Source organism: Aotus nancymaae, unplaced genomic scaffold (assembly GCF_030222135.1).
Source record: "Aotus nancymaae isolate 86718 unplaced genomic scaffold, 86718_ANA_hifiasm-v0.15.2.pri h1tg000019l, whole genome shotgun sequence".
Lineage (NCBI taxonomy): Eukaryota > Metazoa > Chordata > Mammalia > Primates > Aotidae > Aotus > Aotus nancymaae.
In genome coordinates this window covers 48,776,458-48,792,967 of record NW_026988431.1, presented here as the reverse complement: position 1 = coordinate 48,792,967, position 16,510 = coordinate 48,776,458, and the positions used below count along the sequence as shown (strand labels likewise).

General features: G+C 39.7%; 1 protein-coding gene across 3 annotated transcripts in view; it reads left to right on the top strand.

Moving 5' to 3' along the window:
• Window positions 1-16,510, top strand: part of SLC33A1 (solute carrier family 33 member 1) — a 45,419-nt gene that overhangs the window by 25,188 nt on the left and 3,721 nt on the right. The window contains exon 7 of one of the 3 annotated variants that reach the window (XM_012447354.2): window positions 1,732-4,129. The exons of 1 other annotated variant lie outside the window; for it this stretch is intronic. The gene's annotated coding sequence lies outside the window, so the exon portion shown is untranslated. One more of the 3 variants, XM_012447353.2, reaches the window with a different exon arrangement.

Here is a 16,510-nt window from a genome sequence, read left to right as displayed (position 1 = left end):
CTCAGATTGCCGTAATAACATTTTATTCTTTTATTTCTTCCCACTTATATTACAACTTATATATATTTTCTTTTTTCTTTTCTTTCTTTTTTTTTTTTTTTTTTGAGATGGAGTCTCGCTCTGTCACCCAGGCTGGAGTGAAGTGGTGCAGTCTCGGCTCAGTGCAACCTCTGCCTCCCGGATTCAAGCGATTCTCTTGCCTCAGCAAGAGACTACAGGCACGCACCACCACAACCGGCTAATTTCTATATTTTTAGTAGAGATGGGGTTTCACCGTGTTGGCCAGGCTGGTCTCGAACTCCTGACCTCAAGTGATCCACCAGCCTTGGCCTTCCAAAGTGCTGGGATTACAGACGTGAGCCACTGCGCCTGGCCTTTAAACATAGCTTTAATGTCAACACATCTTAATTACTTGAAGTTTTAAAACATTTTAAGCCTTTAGGGTGAAAGCCATTAATTAATTTGCTCTAGAAATAAACACAAAAAATTATAGTTATTGGTAATTTGAATACATGTATGTAATACATACCAAAATAACTTGTTAATAGCTATATGCAACTATGTTATATACATTGATCACTAATGGCATTTAAAAATGATCTACCTAAATCTGAGGATCTGTTTGTTATAAATTAGTAGTACTAAAAAATACTACCCTATTTTTATGTGTGGGTGTTTTTCTCGATTGATTGATCCTGATAAATTAAACAGTACCCTCAAGTATGGACTTTAACTCCTCCAGTTAATGCATCATATGTTTACTGGCTAATATTAAACTGAACATTTTTCTCTTTATGTCAGTAGCTCCATATGCACATTGGTTGCCACATACATATATATCTGAGTTTGAAAAGTTCTTCTGAGATTACCTAAAAGTAATACCACAGACTCCTTTCATTGTAAATATTTTATTTTATTTTATTTTATTTAGAGACAAGATCTCACTTTTGCCCAAGCTGGAGTACAGTGATGCAATCATAGTTCACTGCAGCCTCAAACTCCTAGTCTCAAGGGATCTTCCTTAGGCTGGATGCTGTGGCTCACGCCTGTAATCACAACACTTTGTGAGGTCGAGGCAGGAGGATCACTTGAGGCCAAGAGTTCAAGACCAGCCTGGGCAATATAGTAAGAACCCATCTTTACAATTTTTTTTTTTTTTTTTTAATACAGGCATGGTGATATACACCACTAGTCCCAGGTACTTGGGAAGCTGAGGCGGGAGGGTTGCTTGAACCCAGTAGGTCAAGGCTGCAGTGAGTAGTGATTGTGCTATTGCACTCCTGTCTGGGCAACAGAATAAGACCCTGTCTCAACAACAAAAAAGGATCTTCTCACTTCAGCCTCTCTAATAGGACTACAGGCCACTATGCCCAGCTACTTAAAAACATAATTTTTTATAGAGATGGGGTCTGCTATATTTCCTAGGCTAGTCCCAAACTCATAGCTTCAAGCAATCGTCCTGCCTTGGCCTCCCAAAATGCTGGGATTACAGGCATAAGCCACCGTGCCCTGCCCATTGTAAATATTTTAATTTTGCCTGATCAGTCATAAAAAGTTTAACACCTTAAATATATTTCTCTATTTTTTAAAATATTACATCTTTGAAATCTGAAGTAATTGTTGGGTTTTACCCCTTTATGGCAAGGTTTTTTTATCTAGGTGTCTGTGGGAAAACCCCTGAATAGTGAGTGAAACTCTGGATATGTAATTTTTTTTTCTTTTTCTGAACAGAGTAAAATCTTGGGAGAGCCATAATCCAAAAATCATGGTTTTGAAAGTGGACTGTACTATGAGTCATAATCACAAATCTGAGGTAGTAGTTGTGAAAGTGTTTAAAGCATCCTGAAAACAATGTTGAAAAAAAATCTATGATGAAAACCATAAAATCTCTGCATCTGTAGTACTGTATTGAACTTGAAACTTTGAAGGAATTAGAGTAGATAAGACATTACTGGTAGAAGAGAAAACATAAGGGTGAATTATATCCTACAAAAGACATATCTTAGTCATTTAACCTTTTTTTCTGTGAGTGACTTTTATTTTGCCTTATTAATAGAAACCCGAGGAAGTATGTTGCTTTGTATTAAATGGTTGAGACCATTATTTGATACAAAAGCTGAAAATTTTGTTTTTGTATTTTGGAGAATCCTGTGTTTTCCAAGTCATTGAAAGAGTGACTAAAGCTATATAACCGTGCTAATAATAAAGAAGCAACTTGTTGGAAACATTCCATGCAGATTTCTAAAATATATTTTACCTTATTATTAGAGAAAGAAAATAAACTTTTAAAATAATCTGATAACTATCATTCATATATTTAATGAGAAGCGTTTTAGTTGCAGAAGGGAAGATGATATTGTACATTGTAACCGCTGAGACTTTTTTTTAACTAATATCTTTGGTAGATAAAAAGGCACAGTTATTTTCTCTTTGAGAGGATTTTAAATACCTATTGCAGGCTGGGCACAGTGGCTCATGCCTATAATCCCAGCATTTTAGGAGGTTGAGGTGGGCGGATCACTTGATGGTCAGGAGTTCGAGACCAGCCTGGCCAACCTGGTGAAACCCCCATTCCTACCAAAAGTACAAAAATTAGCTGGGCATGATGGCGCATGCCTGTAATCCCAGCTACTAGGGAGGCTGAGGCATGAGAATTGCTTGAGCCTGGAAGGTGGAGGCTGCATTGAGCTGAGATTGCGCCACTGCATTCCAGCCTGGGTGACAGAGTAAGACTCCATCTCAAAAAAAAATAAAATAAAATAAAAATAAAAACAAACAAAATACCTATTGCAGACTATGTTCTATTTTATTATTTTATTTTATTATTACATATTTTTTGAGATAGAGTCTGGCTCTGTCGCCTAGGGGCCGGAGTGCAATGGTGCAATCTTGGCTCACTGCAACCTCCACCTCCTGGGTTCAAGCGATTCTCCTGTCTCAGCCTCCCAAGTAGCTGGGACTACAGATGTGCACCACCACACCCGGCTTTTTTTTGTAATTTTGGTAGAGATGGGGTTTCACCATGTTGGCCAGGCTGATCTCAAACTACTGACCTTAGGTGATCCTCTCGCCTCCGCTTCCCAAAGTTCTGGGATTACCGTTTGTGAGCCACAACGCTGGCTCTTTTTTACTTTAGATTTTATCTGCCTGATTTGACAATGCCAAATATTTTATGTAATCATTATTTGGTTTGGGACAGAGAGCCCTTTCATTTTCCACCAATCAAACCACTAGTAGAGTCTTCTTATTACTCACCCAATTTGTTAGCTAGGTAGAATCAGCATGGATAGCTCATTTTCTTTCCTGGAATTCTGTTTTTGAAGAGGCAGGTCTCATAGCAGGGCAGACTAATTAATGTACTGAACTCATTCCCTCCCACTTAAGTGAATAAAAACTTTTGACTATGGATTATAAAGATTGCCTTCAAGGAGCCTTGTTTATTGTGGGGAAGGGGAATGGATCTTTTATAGGAGAAAAAGACTTTATATAGTGAATGAAATTCTATGGGCTGGTTGCAGTGGCTCATGCCTATAATCTCAGCACTTTGGGATGCCAAGGTAGGAGGATTGCTTGAGCTCAGGAGTTCAAGACCAGCCTGGGCAATATACAGTGAAACCACATCTCTATTTTTAATTTAAAAAAAAAAAAAAAGAAAATTCTGTGATTAATCACCTTTACTCTAAAAATTTTTGCCTGTGACAAGCATGGTGGCTCATGGCTGTAATCCTAGCACTTTAGGAGGCCGAGGTGGGCAGATCACCTGAGGTCGGGAGTTCGAGACCAGTCTGACCAACGTGGAGAAACCCCGTCTCTACTAAAAATACAAAATTAGCCGGGCATGGTGGCGTATGCCTGTAATCCCAGCTACTCAGGAGGCTGAGGCAGGAGAATCACTTGAACCTGGGAGGCAAAGGTTGTGGTAAGCCAAGATTGTGCCATTGCACTTCAGCCTGGGCAACAAGAGCAAAACTCCATCTCGAACAAAAAAAACAAAATTTGCCCAAATGTATAATGAAAGAGATCATATTTAAATATCAGCAGTATTAATTTTATAGCTCGTATGAAGTCTTGATTCATTTAGAAAAATGTAGGCTGGGCGCGGCGGCTCACGCCTGTAATCCCAGCACTTGGGGAGGCCGAGGCGGGTGGATCACAAGGTCAAGAGATAGAGACCATCCTGGTCAACATGGTGAAACCCCGTCTCTACTAAAAATACAAAAAATTAGCTGGGCATGGTGGCGCATGCCTGTAATCCCAGCTACTCAGGAGGCTGAGGCAGGAAGAATCGACTGAACCCAGGAGGTGGAGGTTGCAGTGAGCCGAGATCGCGCCATTGCACTCCAGCCTGGGTAACGAGCGAAACTCCGTCTCCAAAAAAAAAAGTTGCTACAATTTAATAGTTATTTTGTCAGTGTAAACAATACAACTTTATAACAATTTTGTATGAAGAATGATGATTAAATGGCATAACTGAAATGCACAAGGCACAGGTATAATTTGTAGAGTATTATCTTAAATTTCTAAAATTTAATACCCTAGTCAGTTAGTCACTAATATAAAATATGAATATTGAAGCCTATTCATATTTGAGATGGAGTTTCACTCTTGTTACCCAGGCTGGAGTGCAATGGCACGATCTCGGCTCACCGCAACCTCCACCTCCTGGGTTCAGGCAATTCTCCTGCCTCAGCCTCCTGATTAGCTGGGATTACAGGCACGCGCCACCATGCCCAGCTAATTTTTTGTATTAGTAGAGACGGGGTTTCACAATGTTGACCAGGATGGTCTTGATCTCTTGACCTCGTGATCCACCCGCCTCGGCCTCCCAAAGGAAAAGTTTAGTTTTATAGTCAGTGTTAGGGAAATTGAAATTTTTTATCACCTGTCCCTGTAAAATTAGAAAAATATCATATTGGGGAAAAAATTGTTATTTTAAAAAGTGGCATATTTGGGCCAGGTGTGGTGGCTCACGCCTGTAATCCCAGCACTTTGGGAGGCTGAGGCAGGAGAATCACTTGAGGTCAAGAGTTTGAGACCAACTGGCCAACATGGTGAAACCCTGCCTCTATTAAAAATACAGAAATTAGCCAGGCATGGTGATGGACGCCTGTAATCCCAGCTACCCGGGAGGCTGAGGGAGGAGAAACGCTTGAACCTGAGAGAGGGAGGTTGCAGTGAGGTGAGATTGCTCCATTGTTCTCCAGCCTGGCAACAGAGTGAAACTCAGTCTTGGGAAAAAAAAAACAAAAAACTATCATATTTGATAAATTGATAAATTACCACTGTCAAATTATATTGGTGAGTCTACATCTATTGTTGTCCTCAGATATTGCCTTTGCAAGAATTAGTGTAAAATTGGAAAAAATACTCAATTTTGAAAGCTGTCATTGTTGAGATCTTTATGAAATTATTGTGCCCATGTACAGGTTTGAATTAAAAATACATAGCACACATTCATTTCTGTTACCATTTTTGGAATATCTAGCACTAGCCTTGATAGTTTTGTGTTTTGAGTATATCGGAACTGTTTAGTTATATTTGGTTAATTTATTAAAAGGTGTGTTAAACCTTAATATTTATGGAGTGTTTAAGTATTTGGAATATATTTGAAATAAATTATCCAGTGTTTTACATAAATGGTTATTTAATTGCTCAAAGTGATGCTCTAAAAAATAAAACATTAATGAAAAAACCAGTTCTCATTTTTATTAAGTAGTAGCTAAATTTACTTTCAAATTAGTCATGTTAAAATTACAGTAGATTGGCATAATTAGAACCAACTGCAGTAATTTCAAGTAACGTACACTTACTACCAAATCTTTTGGTTTCTTTTTTTATGAAGCCATCCTCAATTATTGTTTTTATCTTTTGTTAATAGTCTAGGTAGTGGCTCATGCCTGTAATCCCTGCACTTTGGGAGGCCAAGTCAGGTGGATGACCTGAGGTCAGGAATTCGAAATCAGCCTGGCCAACAGGATGAAACCCTGTCTCTACTTAAAATACAAAAAATTAGCCAGGCGTGGTGGCGGGCACATGCAATCCCAGATACTCAGGAGGCTGAGGCAGGAGAATTGCTTGAACCTGGGAGGCAGGGGTTGCAGTGAGCTGAGATCACACCACTGCACTCCAGCCTGGGCAACAAGAGCAAAATTCCCTCTCAGAAAAACAAAAAGTCTGGGCAAAGAGGAGAGCAGATAGAAGCATGGAGGTTTTTCTTTATTTGGAATTATTAAGAATTTTGGCTGGGTGTGGTGGCTCATACCTGTAATCCCAGTACTTTGGGAGGCCAAGGCGGTGGATCACCTGAGGTCAGGAGTTCAAGACCAGCCTGGCCAACATGGTGAAACCCTGTGTCTACTAAAAAATAAAAATCAGCCAGGTGTGGTGGTGGGTGTCTGTAATCCCTGCTACTTAGTAGGCTGAGGCAGGAAAATTGTTTGAATCTGGGAGGTGGAGGTTGCAGTGAGCTAAGATCACGCCACCACACTCAAGCCAGGGCCACAAGAATAAAACTCCATCTCAAAAAAAAAAAAAAATTCACTGGGAACTTTTATTACAAAATCTGTTAGTTTAAAACATTTAAAACACCACAACCTCTGCCTCCTGGGTTCAAGCGATTCTCTTGCCTCAGCCTCCCGAGTAGCTGAGATTACAGGCATGCACCACCATACCCAGCTAATTTTGTATTTTTTTTTTTTTTTTTTTTTTTAGTAGAGACGGAGTTTCTCCATGTTGGTCAGGCTGGTCTTGAACTCACAACCTCAGGTGATCCACCCCCCCGCTCAAAGTGCTGAGATTACAGGTGTGATCCACCTTGCCCAGCTCTTTTGTATCTTTAGTAGAGGTAGGGTTTCACCATGTTGGCCAGGCTGGTCTTGAACTCCTGACCTCGTGCTCAGCCTCCCAAAGTGCTGGGATTACAGGTGTGAGTCACTGCACCCAGCCTGAAGCCTATTTTCTTGATTTGGAAACAGCCAGTTTCTTTGCTGTGTCCTCACATAACCCTTCCTTTGTGTGCATTCATCTTTGGTATTTCCTCCAGGCCTGTGGGCTTAGGAGCCTACCCTTATGAGCTCACTTAGCCTTAATTATCCCCTTAAAGATTCTAACTCCAAATAGAGTAATTGGGTGTTTAGTTAGGGCTTTAACATATAAATTTTGAGGAACACAATCCATTCCATAACACAGATATTTACTTCTCCAGTATGCTCATTTCAAGGGGCGATGAGACCTGGGACCATGGAGATATCTCTGGTTGTTGTAAGTCTGGAGACACTAGTCTTGTCTTCCCCCTAGATATACATATTTATATTCCAAAGGGTAAGATCCTTCCCAAGAAGAATTTAAGTAATAATTAAGTCTCTTCCTGCTCCAGAGACTTTGTGTCTACTTTCAGCACAATATAAATATAGACATTTTATCTTACGTTTATTGGAGTTGCGTTCTAGTTAACTCATACTTTTTTATTACATTATGGTCAAAAAGCCTGAGATATTAAAAACCTGGATACTTTCTCCTAGTCTAAATGGGGCAGATTATCCAAATAATTCAAGTTAATGTGATGATTTCTAAAAAGTCCACTTCTGTGGGTAGAGGAAGTCTTATTTAAGTAGTGATCTGTGCATTAAGGCAAAAATTGGAAGAAATCACACCTGTAAGTCAGGAAATGTAAATTATTACAAAAGCAGAAAGAAACAACTCTGGGTAGGTGGGGTTTTTTTAAGTGAAGAAATGAAACCATTTCAAATTAACAGTTGTACAGTTTTTTTGAACATGTTTTTATGTTTTTTTATGTACAGCAAAACCACAATCAGAAGAACATGTTTTATTAAGTTAATAACATGATCAAAGAAAAATTCTAATTTTTACTTCTTAAAATTTCTTTCTAGTTCTAACTCAATTTTTAAAAATTGCTGATCAAATACTGTCTGCACTGAGATTGACTGGTTCATGGGTCATAATCTATATATTGTCAAAGTATGCAAAAGCTTGTAAAATTTTGCATTTTACAAACGCTTGTAAATTTTTCAGTTTATAAGCATTTATTTATTTATTTGTTTTTTGAGACGGAGTTTCCCTCTTGTTACCCAGGCTGGAGTGCAATGGCGCGATCTCGGCTCATCGCAACCTCTGCCTCCTGGGTTCAGGCAATTCTCCTGCCTCAGCCTCCTGAGTAGCTGGGATTACGGGCACGCGCCACCATGCCCAGCTTATTTTTTGTATTTTTAGTAGAGACGGGGTTTCACCATGTTGACTAGGATGGTCTTGATCTCTTGACCTCGTGATCCACCCACCTTGGCCTCCCAAAGTGCTGGGATTACAGGCGTGAGCCACCGCTCCCGGCCCTTAAGCATTTATTTTTAATGATGACTTTCTACTGCCAATTTCTAATAAAATGAAATTGGAGGCAAGGAGATCAGATAGAAGGTCTTCATAGTAAATAGGACTAAACTAGAATGGTAGCATTGGAAAAGGAAAAGAAGAAATTTGGATTCTGGAGAGTATAAAGATGAATTATAAGGACAATAGATTGCCTTGAGGAAGCACGAGCTTTTGAGTGTAGGTGACTGTAGGAAATGTCGGTGGAGTAGCTTTCAAAGGGAAAGCTAGTTCACTTTCCCTTTTAATTAGAAGATGAGAGTATTTAGAAGATGGTAATATGAGTATGAATAGGGACTTGTTTCAACATATTTTATTTCTAAGAAGTTGAAACTTAAGCATTCTCCTTAATGAACCAAGGTATGAGCCAAGGAAATAAATCCAGTAAGAATGCAAAAGAGAAAGGGGCAATTTGTGGGCAAAGTTCTAGAGAAGGCTGTATGAAGATAATAGTATCCTTTTAAAAAATTTAATTATTACTGTAAAAAATTAAATGGTATGCTCATTACTTCAGTCCTGATGGAAATAAGATTGAAAGTTAAGAGTTTTGTTATATAAACTTATACTCCTCGTGGTCAATATTACTTTTTGAGGTGCTGGTTCCCTTTAAATCTAGAATTGTACCTTCCGATGGTTCTTCCTTACTCCATTCTTCTGACTTACAGCAAGTATTATAGAGTTCTTTTAAAATGTAGTCAGAAAACAGGAACTCCTTTCTTTAGAACAGTTGTTACCCCTCAGTGTTAAAACCAATAATCACGATGTAGTCACACATTTCAACACACTCTGTCCATTGCATATTCTACATCTCAGATGCAGTAAGTAGAGAACTGCAGATTTGAGAATTCAGGACAATGTCCTATAGTGGTGGGCTTTTAATCACTCCCTTATCCACAGCACCACAACTTAAACAGTTTATTTAAACTATAGGCCAGGCATGGTGGTGCATGCCTATAATTCTAGCACTTTAGGAGGCTGAGGCAGATGGATTACCTGAGGTCAGGAGTTCAAGACCAGCCTGGGCAACATGGTGAAACCTTGTCTCTACTAAGATACAAAAAATTAGCTATGTGAGGTGGTGTGTGCCTATAGTCCCAGCTACTTGGGAGGCTGAGACAGGAGAATTGCTTGAACGCGGGAGGCAGAGGCTGTAGTGAGCCAAGATCATGCCACTGCAGTCCAGCCTGGGCGACAGCAAGAATCTGTCTCCAAAAAAATTTGTTTTAACTAAAAAAAAAAACTATAGAATAAGAAATGCTCTTCCTTTGACAATTGCCAAAACCACTGCAATCCAGTGTCAAGATCATTACAGGTTCCTAAAATATTAATAATGGCAACAGCCAATACTTATTTAGTACTTTCTTCATTCCAGACACTGTTTTACACTCTTCACATAAATTATCTCATTTAATCTTAGTGAAGATTCATAATCCAAAAGGTAAGTATTGCAATTTCTGTTTTACACAAAAAGGCATAGAGAAAGAAAGTGATTTGTTCAAGGTCAGACTGCTTAGCAGAATAAGATTCCAACTAAAGTTCACACTTACACCACTAAATCACTGTGCTCCCATAACCATCTCACTCATTACATCTTATAGCCCAACATTATTCTATTCTGAACCATCTGTACAATCTGAATTCTCAATTAATGACAGAGTTCCTCATGGGATAGTTGGAGCTCTAATTCTTAGATTAATACTCCAGTTTCTTATTTATATCCCTTGATTCTTGCCGCATCCTGTGCTTGAAATACTTTTTTCTTTTTTTTCTAAGACAGAAACTCACTCTGTTTCCCATTCTGGAGTGCAGTGGCATGATCTCGGCTCACTGCAACCTCTGCCTCCTGGGTTCAAGTGATTTTTGGCTAATTTTTGTATTTTTACTAAAGACAGGGTTTCACCATGTTGGCCAGACTGGTCTCGAATTCCTGACCTCAAGTGATCTGGCCACCTTGGCCTCCCAAATTGCTAGGATTACACCTCACCCAGCTGAAATACTTTTTAAAGTAGCCCCTTATTGAAGATAATTGCTTGTCAAGGATAAGAATTTTAAACAAATGAGACATATCCTCTGAACCTGGAGATGGAGAGAATGAGAGGACATGTAAGAAAATGTTGACGGAGGGGGGAAAGAGGTTGAAATTAATTTTGGGTAGGAGAGGGGCCCAGTGGCTCAACGCCTATAATCCCAGCACTTTGGGAGGCTGAGGCAGGTGGATCACCTGAAGTCAGGAGTTCGAGACCAGCCTGGCCAACATGATGAAACCCCGTCCCTACTAAAAATACAAAAATTAGCCGGGTGTGGTGGCACGCACCTGTAATCTCAGCTACTCGAGAAACTGCTTGAATCCAGGAGGCAGAGGCTGCCGTGAGCCAGAGTGTGCCACTATATTCCAGCCTGGTGACAGAGCAAAACTCCATCTCAAAAAAAAAAAATTGGGTAGATATTTTGATATAAGTAAATATAAGGCCAAAGAGAAACTGAAGGATAAGATTCAACTGAAAGAAGAGGTTTGAGATACAAATAAGCAGGAAGGAATGTACTGGAAATGGATCAAGACTGAGTTTATAGTTTAGGTAGGTAGTATATTCTGGAGATCTGGAGTTAGAACTAGTTAGGCTAGTTTTCTGACTTTTCCAGCAATTCTTAGAATTTCCAAGAGGGAAGTCTTAGCAGTGTTAGAAAGATTTAGCCATGGTACCTGGCCCTCTAGATATGGCACAAGGGGGCTGGGGAGGTGGCTCATGCTGGTAATCCCAACACTTTGGGAGGCCAAGGTGGCTGGATCACTTGAGGCCGGGAGTATGGGAGCAAGAGATTGTAGAATGGTTGATCTCAAATGTATTTCTATGGTGACGAGACACAGTAAGACATTCACTCATAAAAGCATACCTAATTATATTGTAATGCCTGAAAGACTAGCTGTTTCACTGTTTACCACTCAAGAAAACATATTAGGATCTAAGAGTTCCTTCAGATAACTTACTTCTCTCTGGAACAGTTTCTAAGTCGTTCTTTGTATTTGATGACCTTAACACATGTATATGCATGTGTGCATCCACACACGTATGCACATTATTTGGATGTGTCATTTTGAAGAACAAAATTAAACTTCACAAGTGAGTCTAATACACAGATCTCATTCATAGCGGTAAGAATACCACTGAGCTAAAATATTATTGTGTTTTGAATTGACTTCTGCAGGATAAGGAATCGTTTTAAAAATTATTTAACCCTTTTTTTTTTAGAAAGAGTTTTTGTCACCCAAACTGGGGTGCAATGGCGTGATAGCTCACTGCAACCTCCGAATCCCAGATTCAAGCAATTCTCCTCCCTCAGCCTGCCAAGTAGCAGGGATTATAGGTACCTACCACCACACCCAGCTGATTTTTGTATTTTTAGTAATGGCGGGGTTTTACCATGTTGGCCAGATTGGTCTTGAACTCCTGACCTAAGGTGATCCACCTGCTTCGGCCTCCCAAAGTGCTGGGATTACAGGCGTGATTCATCATGCCCAGCCTGTTAACACTTTATTTTGGAAAAATTTGAATATATAAAAGTAGACAGGGCAACAATGAACCCATGCAGAGTTAAATAGAACAGTCCACAAGACTGCCAATACTTCTGACCAAAAAAAGAGTTCAGGGGAGCTTAAAATCACCCTCAGGTGTGATTTGTTAAAATGACTCAGCACTCACTTAAAGCTGTTATACTCCTTTAACAGCTTTAAGTGAGTGCTGAGTCATTTTAACAAATTATCACACCTGATATGGTGGGTTACAGGGAAAGGATAGAGACTAAAATCTGCCAAGGATCTAGCACTGATTTGGAGACTTGATCTATGCATAGGGCAGAGGCCAGAGAGTTCTAAAGGTGGAGATTCCAGGTGTCCTTTCCCTGTAGAGTCAAGGACAACATTGACTCCATCCAGAAATGATGACAAGACACATGGAGCAGTGCTAACCAGGAAAACTCCTCCAAGCCTTGGTGTCCACAGATTTTACTGGGACATCATGCTTGACTGCCTATACAACTAACTTCAGTCTCTAGTCCCTCTGGAGGTCAAACTGATAGCGGAAGACTCAAAGCCTCCGCTGTAAATGAGTTTGTGTGATCCAAATTCCCAAGATAAAGGACATTCTTCTCAGGCAGGATATGCTGAGGGTTTAGAGATTACCAGGGGCAAAGAAAGAGCCAAGGCCAGCCCTGTCTTAAAATCTGTATTACATAACCAATTAATCAGCTTCAATAACAAGTATATCTCCAACCACTTTCCCTTTCCATATTGTTTTCCATTAAAAATATGTAGAGGCTGGGTGCCATAGCTCACGCCTGTAATGCCAGCACTTTGGGATGCTGAGGTGGGATGATTCCTTGATCCCAGGAATTTGAAGCCTGAGTAACATAGTGGGACATTGTCTGTACAAAATATTTAAAAATTAGCTGGGTATGGTGGCACACCCCTGTAGTACCAGCTACTGGAGAAATGGAGGCAGAAGGATCACTTGAGCCCAGGAAGTCAACTGCAGTGAGCTGTAATGGCACCACTGCACTCCAGCCTGACTGACAGAGCAAGACCCTGTCTCAAAAAAACAAACAAAAATTTAGAAACGTAGTAAAATAGCAAAAATAGTATCAAGACCACATGTGGATATCCTAATTTTTGTATTTTACCCCATATTCCTTATCATTCTCTTTTTGTCTTTATCTATCTAGCTATACATAGCCATACTGTAAACACATAATTTTTTCAGAACTATTTTTCACAATTATTCAGAATACATTGTACCAGTAAGGCTCTTATAATCTCTTAATTATCCCTTAACACTCTGTGCATTTTCAAAAAAACAAGAACACCCTCCTATGTAACCACAGTACAATGCCTAGATTTCGGAAATTCATATTCATACATTTTTATCATTTAATTTACAAACCCCATTCAAATTTTGATGATAGACCTAATTATATTCTTGCTAAGTATAGAATCTAATCTAAGATTACAAATTATATTTAGTTTTTGTGTCTCTTTAGTTTTCTTCAATTTGGAATTTCCCAGTCATTCTTTGTATTTGATGCTCTTGAAACCTGAAAAACGTCCCTCAATTTTGGTTTGTTGGATGTCTCCTCATGATTTATGCATATATATTAACACTTTGTTTGGGTCATGATTCATGTATGTTTTGGTTGGTGCTAAGTTTTATAATCTATAGGTACTCCCGTTATCTTTTTTATTTTTCTTGCAATTTATCCCTTAAAGAAATAGAGGCTGGGCATGGTGGCTTACACCTGTAATCTCAACACATTTCGAAGCCATAGTGGTAAGACCACTTTAGCCCAGGAGTTCGAGACCAGCTGGACAAGATGACATCCACTCAGAGACCTAATTTGAAAGTCGGTAATTACAAAGACGACAGGTGAATAAATTTACAATGATGGGAAGAAACCAGTGTAAAAAGACTGAGAATACCCAAAACCAGAATGCCTCTCCCTCTACAGGGGATCACAGTTCCTCATCAACAAGGGAACAAGGCCTGATGGAGAACGAGTGCGTTCCATTAACAGAATTAGGCTTCAGAAGGTGGATAATAAGAAACTTCTGGGAGTTAAAAGAACATGTTCTATCCCAATGTAAAGAAACTAAGAACCTTGAAAAAAGGTTTGACGAAATCCTAACGAGAATAGACAATTTAGAGAGGAATATAAGTGAATTAATAGAACTGAAGAATACGAGAACTCCGTGAAGTATGCACAGGTTTTAACAGTCAAATTGATCAAGCAGAAGAAAGGATATCAGAGGTCGAAGAGCAACTTAATGAAATGAAACGAGAAGACAAGATTAGAGAAGAAAGAGTAAAAAGGAATGAGCAAAGTCTCCAAGAAATGTGGGACTATGTGAAAAGACCTAATTTACGTTTGATAGGTGTACCTGAATGTCATGAAGAGAATGAATCCAAGCTGGAAAATATTCTTTGGGATATTATTCAGGAAAACTTTCCAAACCTAGTAAGTCAGGATAATACTCAACTCCAGGTAATACAGAGAATACCACAAAGATATTCCTCAAGTGGAGCAACCCCAAGACACATAATCATTAGATTCACCAGGGTTGAAATAAAGGAGAAAATTCTAAGGGCAGCTAGAGAAAAAGATCAGGTTACCCATAAAGGGAAGCCTATCAGACTCACAGCAGACCTCTCGCCAGAAACCCTACAATCTAGAAGAGAGTGGGGGTCAATATTCAATTCTTTTTCTTTTTTTTTTTTTTTTTGAGACGGAGTTTCGCTCTTGTTACCCAGGCTGGAGTGCAATGGCGCGATCTAGGCTCACCGTAACCTCCGCCTCCCGGGTTCAGGCGATTCTTCCTGCCTCAGCCTCCTGAGTAGCTGGGATTACAGGCACTCACCACCATGCCCAGCTAATTTTTTGTATTTTTAGTAGAGACGGGGTTTCACCATGTTGACCAGGATGGTCTCGATCTTTTGACCTCGTGATCCACCTGCCTTGGCCTCTCAAAGTGCTGGGATTACAGGCGTGAGCCACCGCGCCCGGCCAAGAAAAGAATTTTCAACCCAGAATCTCATATCCAGCCAAACTAAGCTTCATAAATGAAGGAAAAATAAAATTCTTCACGAACAAGCAAGCACTCAGATATTTCATCACCACCAGGCCTGCTTTACAAGAGCTTCTGAAAGAAGCATTATACACAGAAAGGAACAACCAATATCAGTCATCCCAAAAACTTACCAAAAGGTAAAGAGTATCTCCATAATGAAGAATCTATATCAACTAATGGGCAAAATAGCCAGATAGCATTAAATGACAATATTAAACTCACAAATATCAATATTAATCCTAAATTTAAATGGATTAAATGCCCCAATCAAAGACACAGACAGGCAAATTGAATAAAAAGTCAAAACCTATCGGTATGCTGTATCCAGATCCATCTCATAAGCAAGGACACACAAAGACTCAAAGGATTGGAGGAAGACTCACTAATCAAATGGAGAGAAAAAAAAAAAAAAGAACCAAACAAACAGGAGTTGTAACTTTTGTCTCTGACAAAATAGACTTTAATAGTAACAAAGACTAAAAGAAACAAAGAAGGACATTACATAATGGTAAAAGGATCAATCCAACAACAGGAGTCAATGATCATAAATATATATGCACCCAATATAGGAGTATCCAGATACATAAGACAAGTTCTTAATGACTTATAAAGAGACTTAGACTCCGGCACAATAATAGCGGGAGACTTTGACACCACATTGTTAATATTCGACGGATCAACGAGATAGAAAATTAACAGGGACATCTATGATTAGAACTCAGACCTGGAACAAGTAAACTCAGTGAATATTTATAGAATTCTTCACCCCAGGTCCACAGAACATACATTTTTCTCGGTATCACATTACGCCTATTTTGAAAGCGACCACATAATTGGAAGTAAATCACTCTTCAGCATTTGCATAGCATTTCACAGACTTAAATGAAATATTGGTTGGCTGTTTGTTATTTTCTTCCCTTATTCCTTCCTGTCTCCGCTGTTAAGCACAATTATCGGCATAAAAGGGGTTTTTAATACCTATTTTTAGATTGCATTCCACCTGGGCAATAGAGCAAGACTCCTGTTCTCTCTCCCCCTTTCTCTTTCTATTTCTTTCATAAAAAACAAACAAACAACTTTAAAGCACAATTTGAATATAAGAAATATGCGTAGGTTTCAAGGACAGACTGTATTTGGTTAAAAAAAATGCGTATGGTTACCTTTGGGAGCAAGTGGAAGGAATGAATTACTTCAATTTCCTTCCTTGTGTGGCACCTGCGGAAACCACACTGCGGCTGGGTGAATTGAAGTCAGCAATTAATTGATTATCACCCTCCAGCTTGGTCAGGAATGCTTCAGCCCCCGCAGTCCCGCTCAGACATCGCCTGCACCGTGGAAACACCCTGCATAAAAGCAGTTGGGGCACTGTTAAGGCGCCTGATGTCTGGGCTGGGAGGTCCGCCTACTGGCTACTGCAGGTCGCTGGGCCATCCCTGGTCTGCATGGAAGGGAACCCCACCGCCTTTCCGAGGTGCGCGGCGCCCCCTGCTGCCAGCCAGAGGAGCTCCTCCTCCGCAC